Here is a 20,989-nt window from a genome sequence, read left to right on the forward strand (position 1 = left end):
TGCTGATTAGAAGTTGCTAGTAGCATGATGCACATGAGAAAAATCGCAAATGTTTCTCAGAAACTCACAGAGCAATGTTTTTCCAACTTTGCAGAACATTGCCAAAAATATCTACCTGAATCACAGGCACCTGGAATGGATATCAGAGCACATCACAAAATTTTAACATCATGCATTTTTCATTTCATTATAGAAACTGCCCACTTATGAGGTGGTCAGCTAAGGAACATAACTACCAAGACCATCTAAACAAACAGAAGATCTAGTTAGATATGTAAATTTTTTTTTTTAATTTTATTTATTTATTTGAGACAGAGAGAATGAGAGACAGAGAGCATGAGAGGGAGGAGGGTCAGAGGGAGAAGCAGACTCCCTGCCGAGCAGGGAGCCCGATGCGGGACTCGATCCTGGGACTCCAGGATCATGACCTGAGCCGAAGGCAGTCGCTTAACCAACTGAGCCACCCAGGCGCCCCATAGATTTGTAAATTTTTAAGCTAAGAAAATTTATATAAAAATATAGAGATTGGTTTTTGGTATGCACAGGCAATGACTGAGGTGCCGTGAGGACAAAGAAGTTTTGGAGCTTTCTTTATGATCCAAAAAAAAAAAAAGATTCACAGTAATTGCTTAGCATACACAAACCCTGACCTAAGATACTATAAAATGCCAGCTGAAAAGAGAAGCAACTAATAGAAATACAGAGTCAATATTAAAAAGTGGAGTGTAGTAAGAGACATAAGAAGCACAAAGGAGTTAAGAAACCAAATTGAAGAAATGTACCTATTTCTTCTGAGTATTTTAGAATTCATATTTTATGACTCTCATGACTTATTTAAATAAACCCAAAGAAGGATTCAGGGGATGATGGCATGCAATTTTCCAAAATATTCTGCAACTTAATTTTGTGTCACGTCTGTGAGCTTCACAATCACTATTCCTTCTGCCATGAAAACATTCTTCTAACATTTACTCCTTTACCACTCAGGTTTTGGCCCAGGCCTGAGAAATCTCTGACTAGCCTTGACTGCCCATCCAAATATTCCTCTTTCATAATGCCCTGGAAGTACTGATCTGCTTGTCCATTTGGTCCAACGCTTTCTTGAATAAAGGGATTTGTGTTACTCAGTTAAATTCTTAGTACATTGTCTGCAGCCCCAATAAATCTTTGTTGAATGGGTACATGGATGAATGGGTAGACAGATGCCTCTTTGTTTTTATTTCAGTATAATTAACATACAGTGTTATATTAGTTTCAGGTGTACAATATAATGATTCAACAATTCTATACATTATTCAGTGCTCATCATGATAAGTGTACTCTTAATCCCCTTCACCTGTTTCAACCATCTTCCCACCCACCTCCCCTCTAGTAACCATCAGTTTGTTCTCTATAGTTGAGTCTGTCTGTTTTTTTTTCTTTGTTCATTTGTTTTGTTTCTTAAATTCCACATATGAGTGAAAACATATGGTGTTTGTGTTTCTCTGATGGATTTATTTCACTTAGCATAATACCTTGAGATCCATCCATGTTGGTATAAATGGCAAGATATTTCATTCTTTTTTATGGCTAATATTCTACTGTGTATATATAACACATCTTCTTTATCCATTCATGTATATATGGACACTTGCTTCCATAATTTGGCTATTGTAAACAATGCTGCAATAAACATAGGGATGAATATACCTTTTCAAGTTAATGTTTTTGTATTCTATGGATAAATACCCAGTAGTGGAATTACTGCATCATAAGGCCATTCCATTTTTAATTTTTTGAGGAAACTCCATACCATCTTCCTGCACCAGTCTGCATTCCCAGCAGTGCTCGAAGGTTCCTTTTTCTCCACATCCTCACCAATATTTGTTGTTTCTTATGTTTTTGACTTTAGCTCTTCTGACAGGTGTGAGGTGATATCCCATTGTGGTTTTGATTTGCATTTGCCTGATGATGAGAGATGTTGAGTATCTTTTCATGTGTCTCTTGGCCATCTGTATATCTCTTAGGAAAAATATCTGTTCATTTTTTAATTGGAGTATCGGGGTTTTTTGGTATTGACTTGTATAAATTCTTTATATATTTTGAATACTAACCCTTTATTGGATATATCATCTGCAATTATCTTCTCCCATTCAGTAGGTTTTCTTTTGCTGTGCAAAAGCTTTCTATTTTGATGTAGTTCTAGTAGTTTATTTTTGCTTTTGTTTCCCTTACCTGGAGAGACCTATCTAGAAAAATGTTGCTATGGCTGACATCAGAGAAATTACTGCCTATGCTCTCTTCTAGGATTTTTATGGTTTCAGGGCTTACATTTAGGTCATTAATCCATTTTGAGTTTATTTTTGTGTATGATGTAGGAGAGTGGTCCAGTTTCATTCTTTTACATGTTGCTGTCCAGTTTTCCCAACACCATTTATTGAAGAAACTGTCTTTTCCCCATTGCATATTTTGTCTCCTGTGTCATAGATTAATTGACCATATATTTGTGTAATTCTGAGCTCTCTATTCTGCTCTGTTGATCTCTGTGTCTATTTTTGTGCCACTTTCATACTGTTTTGATTACTACAGCTTTGTCGTGTATCTTGAAATCTGGAATTGTGATACCTCCTGTTTTGCTCTTCTTTCTCAAGATTCCTTTAGCCATTCAGAGTCTTTTATGGTTCCATACAAATTTTAGGGTTATTTGTTCTAGTTCTGTGAAAAATGCAGTTGGTATTTTGATAGGGATTGCATTAAATCTGTAGATTGCTTTGGGCAGTCTGAACATTTTAACAAAGACAAATGCATGTCTTTGATTGCCATACTCCTATATGGGTCTCTACCACTGATGCCACCAGTCAACAGTCTAGGGTCTAAGATGTCTAAAAGGTGGCTTCATTGTGGTTAGGGTTCTCTGCACAAACAAGGAACATCACTCTCCCTTTTTTCACATTTTCCTACATGGAAGCCAGAATATTGCTGACTTATGGTACCAATGCCATTTTAATGAAGTCACTATTTCAAATATTTTTATTTTAATTTCCACTCTTCTGTACTCTTGCAAAAAAAGGGGGGAGGAGGAAGAGGGGAGGGAGGAGAAGAGGAAAAAGAAACCATTAAGACTAAAGGTAAATATAATCGACACAGGTCCAAAATTGCCAATCTTCTTTAATCTCAGCCTATCTTCAGATTTATTTTCCTCACTCTCTCTTTCTTAGAACGAGCTTTTCCTTAGAAGTTTCCTGTATCTTATACAAATAAGACTCCCCAGGTTCTCCAATCATGACCATGCATAAGTGACCTTGTGTGACTATTATTTAAGTTCATGTCCAAATTCTACTACCAGAGGTGATGTTATTAAATACTGTTGTTGCCTTTACAGTTAGCAAAATACTATAAGATTTACATTTATATTTCTCCCTTCATGATAAAAAAAAATCCCTGAAAAATAGCTTAGAAAGATTTTAGCAATAAAGAACATATTTACAAATGACATGCATCCATTCATTTGTTCATTCAACTATTCACTCAGCAAATGGCCATCAAGTTTTTACTAGGTATCATGTTAGAAGTGGTTTAGAATAGAGGAATCATGTGTTGACTAACAAACAGTGCACCTAGGGAAAGTCACATTATATAGCAGAAGCTTGAAGTGTGAAGTAGCTAAAGTTCCCATGCCAAGGGCCCTTCTTGATCCCACTTGGTTCTTGATATCAACAGTTATTTTATGACTATGATATCCACTCCATTAGTATGGAGATTGCCTCTAATACAGCCAGGAAAGGGTTAGGCTAAACCAATTTTTTGTCTTGTGGTAGATTCAACGGCAGTAAAAAATTTTTATGGTATATGGAAAGTGGCATGTCTCCTGTGTTCAAAACAGGATGCAATTCTAAGAATTATTTACTTACAGGAATAGTTTTCAAACTAAGCACAAAATCCTTTCTCCAAATGAAATATTGCCCATGTATCCCAGACTCCAGTTGGGCACTCTAAAACGGTTGGTTCAACACTTCCAAATTCTAAAACTCTATGCCCAGTGGAAGTCAGACTCTCCTCTTATATTTATACAAATTTTGGTGGTAGCATTTTTATGGATTCCTCTACCTCTTTGCCCCTTTTCTAAGAGAACTGCTTCTAAGAACGTTGTCAAACATCTTCTAAGTTCTCTGAGCAATGTAAGTTGTAAGGAGCATTCATAATTCAATAAGCTACAGTCACAGCTCCCAAAACCCTTGGCATTTCTGAAGTATTGAGAGACAAAGGTATTTCTTGTTATGTTAATGAGGTGACTTTTGGACCCCACCTAAGGAAGTAAACTGGTTGCCAGGAGAACAAAGCAAGGATTAAAGGGTTGGAACTTGCAGTCTCACAGCAACCTCTACCTCCAGGGGAAAGGAGAGGGCCTTGACATTAAATCAATCACCACTGGCTAATGATTTAATCAATCATGACTTTGTAATGATGGCTAATGATTTAATCAATCATGACTTTGTAATGAAGCCTCCATAGAGGACAGGGTTCAAATATCTTCTGGGTTGGTGAGTGCATGGAAATTTGGGGAGAATGGAGCACTTGGAGAGGACATGGAAGCTCCTCTTCCCTTCCCCCATACCTTGCCCAATTAATCTCTTTCATCTGGCTGTTCCTGTATTATATCTTTTTATAATAAACCTGCGATCTAGTAAGTAAAATGTTTCTCTAAGTTCTATGAGCTGCTCTAGCAAATTAATTGAACCCAAGGAAGTCACTGGAACCTTTGATTTCTAGCCAGTTGTTAACAATCTGTACTTCGGACTGGCTGCTAAAGTCCAAGGAGGAGATCATGGGAACCTCCAATCTGTAGCTTGTCAGTCAGAAGCAGAGGTAACTAGACTTGCAACTGAAGTCTGAAATGGGAACCAGGAGGAGGGGCAGTCTGGTAGATTGAACCCTTAACCTCTGGGTAGGTAGGGGCAGAATTGATTTGAATTATAGGACACCCAGCTGGTGTTCCAAGAATTATTTGTTGGTGTGTTGGGAACCCCCAGCCCAAAGTGGGAATTGGTCCAGGAATGCAATAGACTTTCTCCTTCCTTTCCTTCTCACCATTCTTAGCAGATTGCTCTACAGCACAAAAGTATGTTGTTCTTTATTATACAGAACAATTAAGCATACCCCTTTTCTTACTGCTGAATGTGGCCTACACAAATAATTAAAATGTTCCTACAATTACTAATTGCATTATTAAAAGTAGCTGTGGTTAAGAATAGCAATATCCAACCCCCCCCCAATTCCTGTTATGTAAAGAAGTTTAATGTATAAACAGTTAAATAAAGGAATCATTGTAGTTGAACTGGGAGTACCCTGAGAACTCTGCCCTCTCATCTCAAACTCTTCCCCATCCAGTGTCAAATTTCACAGAACTTCTGAGAGCACTGAGAAGAGCACTGAGAGCACTCACAAGAGAAATTTTCTTTGAGTATTTCCAGATTATTTGATTTGATCAACTTTTAAGCAGAGTATGCAAAATACTATAATTACACTGTGATGAATAGTAAAATAATCCTTTATGTTTTTCTGTTTTTTAAATATAATCACTTTAATTTCATATTTATAATAACCTTATGAAATAGGTAATATTATCTTTATTTTAACAGTAAGTAAACTGAGGCTTGTTCAAAATCACTGGGGCCTAAGGTATATACATACTCAACTTTATAGCTACAACCAAACAATTTTCTAAAGTGGTTGTACTAATTTATTTTCCCATCAATAGTGTAGGAATTCTGGTTGCTTCACATTATTCCCAACACTTGGTATATCTTTCTCATTTTCACCAATGCAGTATGCATGCAATGGTATCTCACTGCAGTTTTAATTTTGCATGAACTTATGACTAGTGAAAAGCACTTTCATATGCTTTTTTTTAACCATTTGGAATCTTCTTTGGTGTGCTTTTTTGCCAAATTCTCTAATAGCTTTTCTGACTTTTTGTGATTGATATATAAAATCAATTGATTTATTCTTTATATATTGTGAATGTAGGTCCTTTTCCAGATATATGTATTACAAATGTATTTCCAGATATATATATCCCTCTACTATGTAACTTGTCTTTTTACTCTCTTAATGGTATCCTTTATTGAACAAGAATTTTTAACTTTAATGGAATCCGGTGTATCACTTTTCTCTTTATGTTCTATTTGATAAATCTTTGCCAACTCTAAGATCATGAAGATATTCTACCATGTCTTCTTTCAAAAACCTTATTTTTTTTACTTTTTATATGTTAAATTAATTCTGAAATTGAATTTTATGTATGGGGTGTAGTAGGTGCCAGGATATGATTTTTCCATATAGATATCCAATTGACTCAGTACCTTCTCTGTATCTCTGCAATCTTGCTTTTGTAATAAATTAACAGACTATATAAGTGCAATCTATTTTTTGATTCTCTATTTTATTGGTCTCATTGGTCCATTTTATGCCAAAACGACCCATTTCATTTTGCTTCCCACCTCTGAGTTCACTTTACTTCTTTTTGAATACCCTTTTAAAAATCCTTTCAGTAGATGGAATACCTGGCTGACTCAGTTTGTAGGGCATACAACACTTGATCTTGGGGTTGTGTGTTTGAGCCCCATGTTGGGTGTAGAGATTACTTTAAAGAATCCTTTCAGGGGGCGCCTGGGTGGCTCAGTTGGTTAAGCGACTGCCTTCAGCTCAGGTCATGATCCTGGAGTCCCGGGATCGAGTCCCACGTCGGGCTCCCTGCTCAGCAGGGAGTCTGCTTCTCTCTCTGACCCTCCCCCCTCTCATGCTCTCTATCTCATTCTCTCTCTCAAATAAATAAATAAAATCTTTAAAAAAAAAAATAAAAAAAAAAAAAAAAAAAAAAAAAAAAAAAAGAATCCTTTCAGCAGGTTTTGTTGGTGGAAAACTCTTTGCTCATGTCTGAAATTTTATCAAGATATAATTGATATATAACATTATGTTAGTTTCAGTTGTAAAATATAATATTCAATATTTGTATATATTGTGAAATGATCACCACAATAAATCTAGTTAATATCCATTACCCCACATTGTTATAGATTTTTTTCTTGTGATAAGAACTTAAGATCTTGCAACTTTTAAATATACAGTATAGCATAATATTTTTTCTTTATCCTAACAGATAGTTTAGCTGCCTAGACTTATAGTTATATTCTCCCAGTATTCTGAACATATTATATTCTGGCTTCTTTTAATGCTTCCAATCTAATTCCTGTTCTTTTGTAAACAATGTATTTTTCTTCATCTTTCAGATCTTCTCGATTTTATATTCTGTTGTTTCACTTTTACTTGAATTCATATATATGATCTTTTCTTTTTCTTTCTTTCTTTCTCTTTCTTTCTTTTCTTTCCTTCCTTCCTTCTCTTTTCTTTCTTTCCTTCTTTCTTTCTTTCTTTCTTTCTCTTTCTCTCTCTCTCTCAACTTACCTTGCCTCCAATGTTTCCTAAATCAGAGGATTTCTGTCGTTCATCAATACTAAAATTATCAGATGTTATCTTTTGAACAGGCAGTTTTATTTTCTGTTTTCAGCTAAGGAATGTCTACAAATTGTTGAATTTCTCAGTCAATCTGATAGATGTCTCAGGTTTTCAATATCCTTATCTCTATATTTCTCTTTCTGAGTAATATATTTGGATATATATAATATCTTAAATAACCATCTTAAATAACCATCAAATAAACAAAACTGTAATTCTTTTGGTCATGGTATCTTTCTCAATTCCTATTTTTATAAATATTTACTCATGATTTTTGACATTTAAAAAATATTTAATAGTTTCTTTCCAATATTTCTATTATGTAACAGGATCAGGAGACAGTGCTACTCTGAACCTACTGACTCTTGTTCATATTGCATTGTTTCTTTGTGTTTTTTCATGTAATTTTGAACTGAACTGATTTTCACTGGGGTTTGACTCTTCAATACCTTGGGTTAAAACAAATCTTCAGTATGTTTTTTGTTTGTTTGATTGATTTCAACGTCTTTTCAGGGGTATTATGGGCTCTTGAACACTTTTATGTTAATTCCTTATCTGAATGTTACCAGATCATATAGGTAGGGTAAATTCAAATCCCAAATGTGTATTTATGAATTATCACAGGAAAACAATTCAACCTACAGAACACTCCAAAAAAGTCTTTCAAGGCATTTTTTTTCCAGGGGGTGGATTTTTTTCTAGTCCACACTTCCCTACAGGTAGCTAGTTGAGAGTTCTGGCATTATTAGGTAAACTAAACTGGGTCTCAGTTGCAAATCTCTTTTCTGCTCCTTGGGTGTTAAAACTCAATCTCCTAGTTACCCAGACTGGCTAGTTCTCTCAGGATAGCAAGCACTGGTGAGGCTCAGCATCAGCTCACATCTTTTCTTCTCAAGGTACTTTATTTTTCTTTTTGATCCACAAGGCTATCCTTTTTTCCTAGTAAATTCAGCCATGAGTTTCATTTAAATGTTTGTGTATTGCACTTTATTTTATTTTGTATTACATATTATGTTTTTATCTATCATTCTTTCTTCCAGTTAAGGTTTTTCAGGTAGTCTAGTTTGCCATATTGCTGGAAGTGGAAATCTCTTCTACATTCAAGCTTTATATATTATCAGTATTACTTCATATTGACTTTTTATTAAAAAATTCTTTGTCATTTTAAACAAAGCCAAGATATTATGGCTAACATTCATAGCTTATCCTTTGTTATAAGCATTAAGGAATAAGTCTCCTACTAAAGTTCAGGAAAAAAATGTTGAACCTCTGTCTTTACATTATACTTAAAATTTGATCTGTATCTTTCCAGGGGTTCCAAAGTGAACAGGTATGTTCTATCCAGAGAGAACTGCCTAGTTCATATAACTTTCTCACCAAGAAAATACAAACCAAAAGAAGGTAGTCTAGTTATGAGCACAGTTTTATCCACTATCAAGGTACTCCATTGTGCTTCCAAACAGATTTATATAGCCAACGGCAAAGAATGTGTGAAATAACAAATGCAGTGAAATATGTATAAATGTGAGTAAATGAAGGAAACAAGCTGCATACCTGAGGAAACAAAATCTCCAATAATTTTCATTGCAAAAATATCCTTTGACTACTTATTATAACCAAATGCCACCTTGTCAAAATAGCTTCATATGAGTCCCATTGATTTATTCAGTATTTACTGAAAATGTACTCTTTTCTGGTCACTGACGATATAAAGATGAATAACACCAGTGATAGACATTGGGGATGGTATGTGCTATGGTGAGCGCTGTGAACTGTGTAAGACTGTTGAATCACAGACCTGTACCTCTGAAACAAATAATACATTATATGTTTAAAAAAAAAAAAGAGGAAGAAGAAGAAGATAGCAGGAGGGGAAGAATGAAGGGAGGGAAATCGGAGGGGGAGACGAACCATGAGAGACTATGGACTCTGAGAAACAAACTGAGGGTTCTAGAGGGGAGGGAGGTGGGGGGATGGGTTAGCCTGGTGATGGGTATTAAAGAGGGCACGTTCTGCATGGAGCACTGGGTGTTATACACAAACAATGAATCATGGAACACTACATCAAAAATTAATGATGTAATGTATGGTGATTAACATAACATAATAAAAAGAAAGAGATAAATTGGACTTCATCAAAATTAAAAAAAAGATGAATAATACCATAGTGCTTAAGCTTAATATTCATAGTCTCAGAAGAAGAGCAGATGTGTAGCCAGAAAAACACATTACATTGTAAAACATATAGTATTAGGGGACAAGCTTTGATGAGTATTGGGCTTTAATCAAAAGTGGTATATTAAAGACAGGTTGGTTGTTAGGATGAAAGTGGACAAGAGGTTTTACAAAGGAAATGACACTATGCTGAATCTTCAAGGACAATCATACATTTGTATGACTGGGAAGGCCACTTCAGCTAGAAGCAACAGCGTATAAAGAGCTCTTTTAAACTAGAAAATAGGAATCTGGAATGCTGTTTACTTTGTTCTTGATAAGAGTGATGAATTTTAATTTCCCAGAATGCCTACTCTATTGACAGTAATAAATGTTCCTGGGCATTGTGGAAAGAGATTAGAGAATTTCTGTTAATGTTTATGAATGTATAAAATAAATAAGTGATATCCATACTTTCACAAAATTTTTATTCAAATCAGGGATAAAAACATAACTGAAGAATACAAATTATATTTCAACAACTTCAACGTCAGATAGAATCCCATCATGCTAACATATAGAGGTATTAGAGATACATTTGGGTGATACATAATTGACTAAATAATAAAGTATAAAAATCTTAGGAAGGCTTATGAACAAGAGATGAATAGGGACCAAATAACTGAAAAGGAGAAGAAAGGGAGAAACTGTATAATGGGAGTTGAGACAAGGGATACAACAGAATCAGAATCACATAAGAGATTAAAATAGGAAACATTTTTTTCTAGTCCACCACTTCCTTGTATTATAAAGTATTGTTACTATTACAAAAAAAAAGTTCCTAAAGTTGTTGAGAACAAATGGGTTGGAATGAAGAATGATGAGTATAGAATAAAGGCAAAGGAAATTATATAAGGTCAAACCAGAACAAGCCACAGGCTGGACTTTTTTAATAGGAATGCACCAATATGAAAATCATATCTCTCTTTGTAAACTGTGGAACTAGATCTTAATTTGACTAATTAAAAAATGTTTCATCAAAATTATAAAAATTGAATCGTCCATAATAAATAATGAATCAAATAGGTAATACAGATCAATAGAGTAAAAGTAAGATCATAACAGACTAGTATTAACCAGTGAATTCTTCCTGTAGAAAATGAGATTAGAAGTAGATTTGGTATAGTGAGCCGAGCTGAGATCCATCGAGGCAGTCATGTTCTCTCTGTGGTGAGCTTTCTCGCTAGCTGAATTCAACTGGGTGAACTGTGAGTGGCCAAGTCAGATCCAGATCCAAATCCAAACAAAGAAAAGATGATCCAGGGTCTAACCAGCACGTGGATGTGCAGCAACCCAGTGATGAGCAACCAAAACAAAAGGAGGCACCAGCTGAGAGTCAGGATATTCTACCTGATCAAGGGAAGGAAGTTAAAGGAGGACCTGTGGCTCAAGGACGGGACCTGGAAACTGATCTCCAGGAGCTGCCTCAGGCAAAGGCTGGGGGTATAACTGAAGATGACCCTGATATCAAGGGGCCAAGTCTACCCTTTTTAGAGCCCATTAAAATGCCGGAAGCAGTGAAGGACTACCCCAGATTTAAACAAGGACAAGCTGAAACATGCAAACTACTTTTATGTGGGGTACTTCACTGTTGAAATTCTCTCAATAAAGTTTTACAGACTTTCTCCAAAAAAAAAAAGAAGAAGAAGAAGTAGATTTGGTATAGTTACATTACATGGATTGATGGATAGAAGTAGGGAGAAGGGGGCGCCTGGGTGGCTCAGTAGGTTAAGCGTCTGCTTTCATCTGCCTTCAGCTCAGGTCATGATCCTAGGGTCCTAGGAGGGAGCCCCACATCAGGCTCCCTGCTCAGAGGGTAGTCTGCTTCTCCCTCTGCTCCTCCCCATACTCTTGCGCAAGCCCACCTGCTCTCTCTCTCACAAAAAATAAATAAAATCTTTAAAAAAAAAAAAGTAGGGAAAGTATGTGAGTATGTGAGAAACAAAATCCCAAACTAGAACATTATGCAGACAACAGGACCCTGTAAGTAATAAATGTCAGTACATTCACTTGACTCAATTAAAACTGGAATGTTAGAAAGGAGTCTAAGTAGAGGGGGAGAAAATTTCACTGGGTTCTTTAATACTAACCTAAGTGAGAAACAGTATGAAAAACAGAGACAGATGTAGACTTTAAAACTTCAAGCAAAAGGGTAAAACTAAAAGGGGAGAAATAGGAGAGGAAGAAGAATGTGCCCCAAAAGAATATATGACAACTAAATTGAATTCCACAATAAAGAATATGGTTTTCAGAGACGTGAGCTGCACAAGAAATGAGTCCATACACACTATTTAAATGTTTACCATTATAGCTTGAATCAAATATGCATTTCATAACATTTTCAAATTAGAATACCTCATAACTAAACCAAGTTTTAAAAACTCAAAGATTGTGTGATATTAAATTTAATTAGAAAAGCATTAATGTGCTTTCTCTTTTACTTTTCTATGTATTTGACTTTCACTGTGTTGGCCTAGGGCATCCTCTATAGGAAGAACACAATTTCTTACAGGAGAAATGAAAAGAGAAAGAAAATATTAATACCTAATTTCTGGGAAGCAGATAGTTACTCAGTGAAAATATAATTTTCTTGCATATTAACCTATTGTATCCCAATATATCCTGGTAGCCATTTTGCCTTCTTCACATATGAAAGCCCAAGACTGGCTAGTGTTAGTAGATTTCCTTTAGAAGAGTTGTTACCTCTTCCACATAGAACCTGGAAGGCAGAAGCCTTGCAGCTAGATAGTTGAAAGAAGACAATAAAAAGAAAGTGAAAGAAGAGACTGCTTTTTCTAGCCTGAGTGTTGGTACAAAGAATAGGGGAGAGGAGAAAAAAAAAAGAATAGGGGAGAGGAGAACAAGAGAGTGATGTGAGTGTGTCCCTAATTTCCTCTCCTCAAACTTTGGCTCCAAGAGGTCCCTGGCAACCAGTAGACCAGGAAGATGACCACTTACCAAAGGATGCCATGTGGGTCCAGGATTGGCAGTTCCCCCTGATGTCATAGCCATTTAAGCTACTTCCATGGGCTTATGTACCTATGTGCTATCATAAGAGGGGAGGAGAAGGCAAATAGACTGCTTGATCACTACATGAAGGGACCGATTATAATATTGCCCTGGAAAAGTTAAAGTAGATTGGGCATTTACTTATATTTCTTCCCATGAAGAAATCCAAATTAGCTTAAATACAAAATAAATAAATTTTTCTCTGCACATCTGAGTATAGTGTAAGCTAAATTTTATGACCCAGCCTTAATTGTAATAAGAACTACAAGAGAAGATCACTATGTCCAAGATGTTTGATTTTAAAAAATCATCTGAGAGTATCATTTGTTAAATCAATAACTAAGGATCAGCTTACAGCAAGACACTTTATGATATTAAAATATTAATGATTATTCTTATCATGATTATATTTACATTGCTCTTTTCTTCTGAGAACTCTAAGATATTCACATGCTTTAACTCATTATTGCCTTCATATTAAATAGAAAACTCGAAACCCATTTAATGATCAGAAAAATAGTTTAGCTGTACTGCCAGTTATAGTTTAATAATACAAAACAGTTTTTCTGATTTGCTACCAGTGTTTGATACCTTTATCAGTTCATGTTTTTCTTTATATTCTCAAATATAACTTTTTCTGTAAATAATTTGCAAATGGGAGGGTTCAATGAAATAGATTATAAAATACTTAGCTTGAGCAGTATTTCCACCACTACACATTAAACTACTGTTTTTTTTTAAATGTTCATGTTGTTGGGATTTATGTCTAAGTCTTACAGGAATGTCAGATTGAATGAAAGTAGCAGCTAAGTTCATTTATACACCTAAATGTATATAAGAATGTCAAAGTGTGGTCCAGAGCTTATTTCATCTGCAAGGTCCTCCTGGCCATTCTAAAATTGATACTTTATTACAGATACTATTTATGTAAATGGTAATGACTATTCCAATTTAACCCTAATTTACTTTTAATAGGAAAAAATAAACAACATCTATTCAGTTTCTCAGCTAGATTGGGATGGCTTTTTCCACTCATTTCTTTGAAAGGTCTCTGTGTTCACACAGTGTAATTAATGGGGGCATGAGTGGGAGAGTGTTCAGTGGCAAGCCTTTTGTCCCCCTGATGTGGCTTATGGATTGGAATAATGAAGGACAGCTATCCAGGCCAATTCTTAATTTCCTTGTTATTTCAACATTTTATTTGAATGGTGGTCGGAGCTATTACTATAATTTACTAAATCTTTTCTTTCATATAGTTATTTTGAGGGTAATTATTAGAAGAGCTAATATATACATCTGTACAGAGAAATTTTCTAATTGCATACATCAGCTTCTTTAGAATGTTTTATACATAAATTTGAGCTTTTATGACCAGTAAACACACCAATTTAAAAAGTATGCACACAAAAAATCAGTCCTAGTCCTAGCTCAATCATTCTGCTGGACACCTGCAGAGAGGAAAAGTCCAGTTAGTGCTAACTTAGGCATGTGGCTCATTGTGAGCCTTGCCGAACTTGGCCTGCTGACCCATGCTGTGAGGTGCATGCAAGTCTCATAACAGCCTTTCAGTCCATCACATTCAGTGTTTAAATAACTAAAACCTTATTTTACTTTTGTTCTGAGTTCTTAGCTACCCAGCATCAGCAGGGCTATCAATCTTTTCATAGGGATGAAAGATAATTTAGGAGCAAGAGATGTCCTCCTAAAACAATTTACGCGAAGAGTGAAATGAAGTTGGGTGCATGAACCCAGAATTGCTTCAACCTTCAGAAAGAGCAGAAGGGTTAACCAATTTATGTGCTAAGAGAAGAGAAACTTTATACATAAAGCTGCACCACACGTGTACAATCTCAAAGACAGGGCAAGATTTCCGGTCTGTGGTTTTCCTTTCATTCACATGCGACCTCCCACTTTGAGTCTTAAAACTGTTAGACTGTAAGCTATGTAAGGGCAAAGACTTCCTTATTCATCTTTTAACCTCAGCTCTGAGCTTAGTGCTGGCACCCATCACTGTCTCCCCAGGGAGCATCCTAACCACTCTGGTTTGGCATGCCCAATTTGAATCGATCATTGCTCAAATGAACTCTTAAAAATTTTAATATGCCTCAATTTATCTTTTAACAGTTCAGGTGTCAGAAGAAGGAACTGAAGGGGACACCCCAATGGCCCCCAGGAGCAATGAGCAACCATGTGTAGATACCTCTTGAGTCTCTGGAGCTTGCTGCTTCCTTGCTGTCTCTGGAGGTCATGGGTAAGTCCCTCTCAGATCCTAAATCCTACCTCTGTGGCTTTTGCATTATGAGCTTTCAGACTTTATTTGGGCATTTCTTTTTCTGGATGCAGTCGAATTGAATCCAGGTGGGACTAGCTCCAACTTAGGAACCAGACTGCATCCAGTGTGAGGCCTCAGGTTAATAAAATTTTGAGGCTGAACAAGTAGATTAACCTTACCAAAGATAATCCTGAATAACAGTGGCCATAGTAGAGAACTGTTAACCATCTTAGATAAGCTTATCCATTTACATGGTACCCTAGAGAAAAAGGGGTTTCAGCCAAGCACTCACTATAAAAAGTAAAGGGAAACTGATTTTACCTCCCCTACAATTTCCGGTGACCAGTATGAGACCTGATGGGACACCCAACTGGCTCCTGAGCCTACAGATGGCATCCTGAGGAAATTGGCAGAAGCCAGCAAAGGCTAAGAATTCTTGCCAAAGTCAGCTCTCACAGATCTCTATCTTTGGTGCCAGGATGAGAAAGGAAGGTAAATTTCACATTATCCTTTCTTTTTCAAATTCAGATTGGCAGGAAAGAACACCGGTTATGGATCCTTTCTCTTCCAGGAGCATCTATTGCCTTCTTGTTTGTCACACTTTGTGTACTGATAATTTGGCTTGGCAACCATCAGTTTGGGGGCCCCAATATATGGCTAGCCAGAAATGTGGGCAGCACCTCATTTGTGGCTAGACATGGCTGGACAGAAATATTGGTTGCCCTTCAAATCCCCTCATAAATGTTTTTAATATTTTATATCCTTTGGGCATATGAATTACCATGAATTCTTCCACATTCTATAGACCATTATAAAGAGTAATTAGCCTGAAATTCAAGAAAATTTTGACATAAAGATGTACAAAAATCACATATGTAATCCAACTGCTTTTTTTTAATCACTTCCAAAATTGCATCCTAGATAGATATTTTTAAATATTCAGCTGCACATATACATGTATTCTTTTTGAATGATCATATATGTCAGCCTATAAAGCTCTCAAATAGATTTTTTCTCTTTTATCAGTGTATAGCCAATATTATTGTAAAACTAAATATCTGAAGTAAAGCTAAAGCTACATATCCGAAAAGAATAACTTCCAAAGTTAGAAACAAAAGATGCTAGAATGTGACCTTTTTAAAAAAAAAAAAAGATTTTATTTATTTATTTGACAGAGAGATAGCAAGAACAGGAACACAAGCAGGGGGAGTGGGAGAGGGAGAAGCAGGCTTCCTGCCGAACAGGGGGCCCGATGCCAGGCTCGATCCCAGGACCCTGGGATCATGACCTGAGCCGAAGGCAGACGCTTAACGACTGAGCCACCCAGGCACCCGTAGAATGTGACCTTTTTGTATGAAAATTATTCTTTTATAGCAATCTTCCATCTCTTGTCAGAACTCAGACGTGGCAAGTTTTCCACCCCACACACAAACATGTCACTTTACCGCATGATGCTCCTACAGCAGAATAGTGATAAAGAGGCAAGACAGACTTATCTCAGGTCAAAATAATTATTAAAGAATATACATGTAGCCTACATTCCTAGGACAAGATATTCATGTGTCTCTTTGTCTAATTCAGTTTTACATACAAACTACTCTTTTCAGGAATATATGCCAGCCCTGCCTTTGCTGTGCACAGTCTTATAACAAGCAGGGCTATTATTGATATCTCCCTATCAAATTCACCATCTACAGATTATATCTAAATCCCACCAAAAATAATACTATCTATACTTTAATAAGAGTTTATTTAGATTCATAAAAAGTTGAAGCCCGCAATTTTATACTACGTTTATTAGCTTTTTTTCTGTGCAGAAATACTGTATGCTCCCTGAGGCAGAGACTGTTTCTAACTCATCACAGATCTCCAGGGTTTGGCACAGAGGAAGAACTCAATACATGTTTGTTGAATAAATGCATTTTTTTAAATAGAAGGATTTCTTACTTGTCTGAAAAGATTGAAATTATGTATTAACCATGCTTGCCTTTTGGAGACGAATATTTAAGCCAATATTCATTTGATTCGGTCATTGTACAAGGCCAGCCTATCCAACAAAGACAGAGCTTTCAATCTGACATAGTTGAGTTGTGTGTTCTTATCACTTTAAAGGGAATGAAATGTCAGTTATGTCTAAACTATCTGGATGTGTTGATTGGACATGGAAAACTTTTACACAGATCAGGGGTGCCTCGGTGGCTCAGTCGTTGGGCGTCTGCCTTCAGCTCAGGTCATGGTCCCAGGGTTCTGGGATCGAGCCCCGCATCGGGCTCCCTGCTCGGCGGGAAGCCTGCTTCTCCCTCTCCCACTCCCGCTGCTTGTGTTCCCTCTCTCGCTGTATCTCTCTCTGTCAAATAAATAAAAAATCTTTAAAAAAAAAAAAAAAACTTTTACACAGATCAGATATTCACACATATCCTTACATTACTTTGCTAATGTAGAATCAAATATCTGTTTCAATGTTTTTTTTATTTATATCTACTGTCCATTCTTACCTATCAAATAAAAAATGGATTAATTTTTTGCGTGTGGTTTTCAATGAGGCTTAACATATTTCAAATGTATAAGCTATTTTATTTCCTCTTCATGTATAATTGTTATTTATATTATTCATAGAAGTTGCTTAGTAATTATGGGGGTTATTCAATGTATTCCTTTATATTTTCTATTATATAGTCTCACACCTGCAATTAAAGCAAATTTTATGTCCTTTTATACAATAACTAGGTCTTCTCTTTCTAGCTTATGTCTTATTTTCCTCAAAAGATTTCATAAAAAATTAGGAAAGATTAACATTAGCTTGTTTTCGGACTCTAAAACAAATGATTCTAGTGAGTCACTATTACGTATAATACAGATTTTTGGTTAAAGATAGGCATTATGTATTAGTTCAATATCTTATTCCTGGCTTTCTAACAGTTTTTAATTTTTAAACCATCAGGAATGAATATTAAATTGGGGGCACCTTCTTAAATGATGATATGAAATGCATTTTTTAAATCTTTTAATGTGATATATATATATATGTATGTACACACACACACACACATAGTTGTTATATTTTAGACAAATGAACTATATTTGAATTTTCCTGGGGTAAACTTTGCTTGGTCGAGATGGCTGATTACTTTTAGGAATTTTTTACTTTACTTTGCTGATGTATCATTAGGATTTTCTCATTTATATTCAATATAAAAGAAGACACATAATACATGTGTGTTTGCCAGACTTAAGTATTGGAAATATGTTCCTTTTTTAAATGTTCATAATAATGAAGACATATTTTAATGTTTGCCAGTTGGAAAGGTGTTCTCACAAATTCCCCCATATCGTATTTTTCCGATGCACTTCAAGTCATCTTTCAAATATTAAACAAAAAGATAAGTTGGTCACAGCTCAAAGTCACAATGTCTAGTAAGCATTTACCTAGTTTTGTCTTCAGGATTTAGTCTTGCCCCCTTTCTTTAGTTCCCTGGTCATGGGGCATCAAATATTTTCCTAAAAAAGTGGATGATCTTTTTGTGAAGGGGGTGGCTAAAGTCAGGAAAGTCAGCAGTTCCCAGAGGGCCCAGCTCTGATATCATAGTTCAAGACAGAGGGCTGTCGTTCTCTGGCCTTCTTTCCACTGAGCTGTTTCTTTACTGAGAATGGTAGCAGTACAGTGGAAGCAGAAAGAGGCAACCGAGGAGGCACCAGGGGAGGTGGAAACGTGGAGTTTCACACGTATGTCTAAGAGTGAGAATGTCCATGCAAATTTATTGTTCAAACCATGCAATTATGTAAGTGACAGAGAATGTTGAAAATAATTAAAATTATATAATTTTGAAATATTATTTATTAAATAGCCTATAAAATAGTCCTGAATCAAAAACGATTTTCTTTTTTTAAAGATTTTATTTATTTATTCATTTATTTGAGAGAGAAAGAAAGTACAAGCAGGGGGAGCGGCAGGCAGAGGGAGAGGGAGAAGCAGACTCCCCACTGAGCAGGGAGCACGATGCAGGGCTCGATCCCAGGACCCCGGGATCATGACCTGAGCTGAAGACAGACGCTTAACTTACTGAGCCACCCAGGTGCCCCCAAAAACTATTTTCAAAACTAAAATTCTTTCTAAAACTACATATCCATGTATAATAAGGTAATTTTAAAAAAGTATGTTGACTATCTGAATGTAACAATTAAAATAAGCAAAATAATTTTAGTAAATTTGCCACATATTCTAACCAGTTTTCTTAATCATATCTACCTCTCATAGCATGACACTGATCTATTTCAGGAGAAAAAAAAGCATTTTCTCTGATAGAGTCTTTTCTATATAAAATCATCAGTCTTTTTCACAGTTGCCTTTTATTGATTTTAAAGTTCTTTTTTTTTTAAAGATTTTATTTATTTATTTGACAGAGAGAGAGACAGCAAGAGAGGGAACACAAGCAGGAGGAGAGGAAGAGGCAGGCTTCCCACTGAGCAGGGAGCCCGATGCAGGGCTCGATCCCAGGACCCTGGGATCATGACCTGAGCCGAAGGCAGACGCTTAACGACTGAGCCACTCAGGTGCCCCGATTTTAAAGTTCTTAACACATCCAATTGACTTCTGTGATTTATAATCTTTTTATTTTATTATTTTTAATAAAGATAATTGACATATAACATTACATCAGTTTCAGGTATACAATATAATCATTCAGTATTTGTATAAATTGAAAATGATCACCATAATAAGTGTAGTTAAAATCCATTACCATACACAGTGCAAATTTTTTTTTCTTGAGATGAAAACTACTCTCTTAGCAACTTTCAAATATGCAATACAGTACTATTAACTATAGTCACCATGTTGTACATTACATCCCCATGACTTATTTATTTTATAACTGGAAGTTTGTACCTTTTGACCCTCTTTACCCATTTCACCCAGTCCCCAATGACAAAAGTCCAAACATGAATTTATCTTTCCTCTTTCCAATATATGAAATTATTGTGATTCACTCATTATATTTGTTCATAATCATATTCATGTTAGAATCATTGTGAAAATATTTACGAGAATTTACTGATATGTTATTAATAGTGAATAAACCATCTAAAGCTAGAAAGAAAAATACAAGTATTAAAAGTCAATATAAGCCATGTGAAGAAGAGGCAAGAGAGACCCCCAGACCAGCCAAAGCCTGCCCACCGTCTCATCCCTGCATCCAGCGCCTACCACCTGTGGCTGTCACCACCATGTGCAAGAAAAAGGCTGAAGGGGGCGCTAAAGGAGATAAAGCCAAGGTGAAGGATGAGGCACAAAGATGTGCAAGGTTATCTGCTAAACCTGCTCCTTCAAAGCCAGAGCCCAGGCCCCCCCAAAAAGGGAGAGAAGGTACCCAAAGAGAAAAAGGGGAAATCTGATGCTGGCAAGGATGGAGATAACCCTGCAAAAAACCGAGAGGCCAAAACAGACCAGGCACAGAAAGCTAAAGATGCTGAAGATGCCAAGTGAAGTGTGTGCATTTTTGATAACCGTGTACTTCTGGTGACTGTACAGTTTGAAATACTGTTTTTTATCACGTTTTATAAAAATGCAGGATTTTGTTTTATTTCTTTTTTAAGCTATGTTGTTAACACACAGAAGACTTTATTGTTGTTTTGGGGGAAGGGCATATGTCACTAATAGAATATCTCTGAAGCTAGATTGATTCGGGAAGAAACACCCTTCCCTTCTATTTTTGAGAAACTTCCTCTTGGTTCCCAGGAAGAGGGATTCCTTCATGTTGACACACATTAACCACCTTGGCACAAACACCTTGTAGTGTGGAAAAACTAAAATTCATTTTTATGTCCTCTTGTCCCTCTCTACCTTCAACATAGACTTAACTCCCTTAAACCAGAGACCTATTGGAACCTGACTCCCAAAAATGGTTTCCAGCATGTTAGGCAATCTGGACTTTACAGTGTCACCACGGAGATGGCATTCCTCAAAAGAGTTCCGTTTTTAGCTTGTGAATCTTCAGATTGATA

General features: G+C 36.1%; 1 pseudogene; it reads left to right on the forward strand.

The window, feature by feature from the left end:
• Positions 1-20,171: 20,171 nt before the first annotated feature.
• On the forward strand, positions 20,172-20,709 carry LOC123860523 (non-histone chromosomal protein HMG-17-like; annotated as a pseudogene).
• Positions 20,710-20,989: the final 280 nt, after the last annotated feature.

The sequence above is a fragment of the Mirounga angustirostris genome, unplaced genomic scaffold (genome assembly GCF_029215605.1).
Source record: "Mirounga angustirostris isolate CCGP_5_RB_7025 unplaced genomic scaffold, mMirAng1.0.hap1 SCAF_4, whole genome shotgun sequence".
NCBI lineage: Eukaryota > Metazoa > Chordata > Mammalia > Carnivora > Phocidae > Mirounga > Mirounga angustirostris.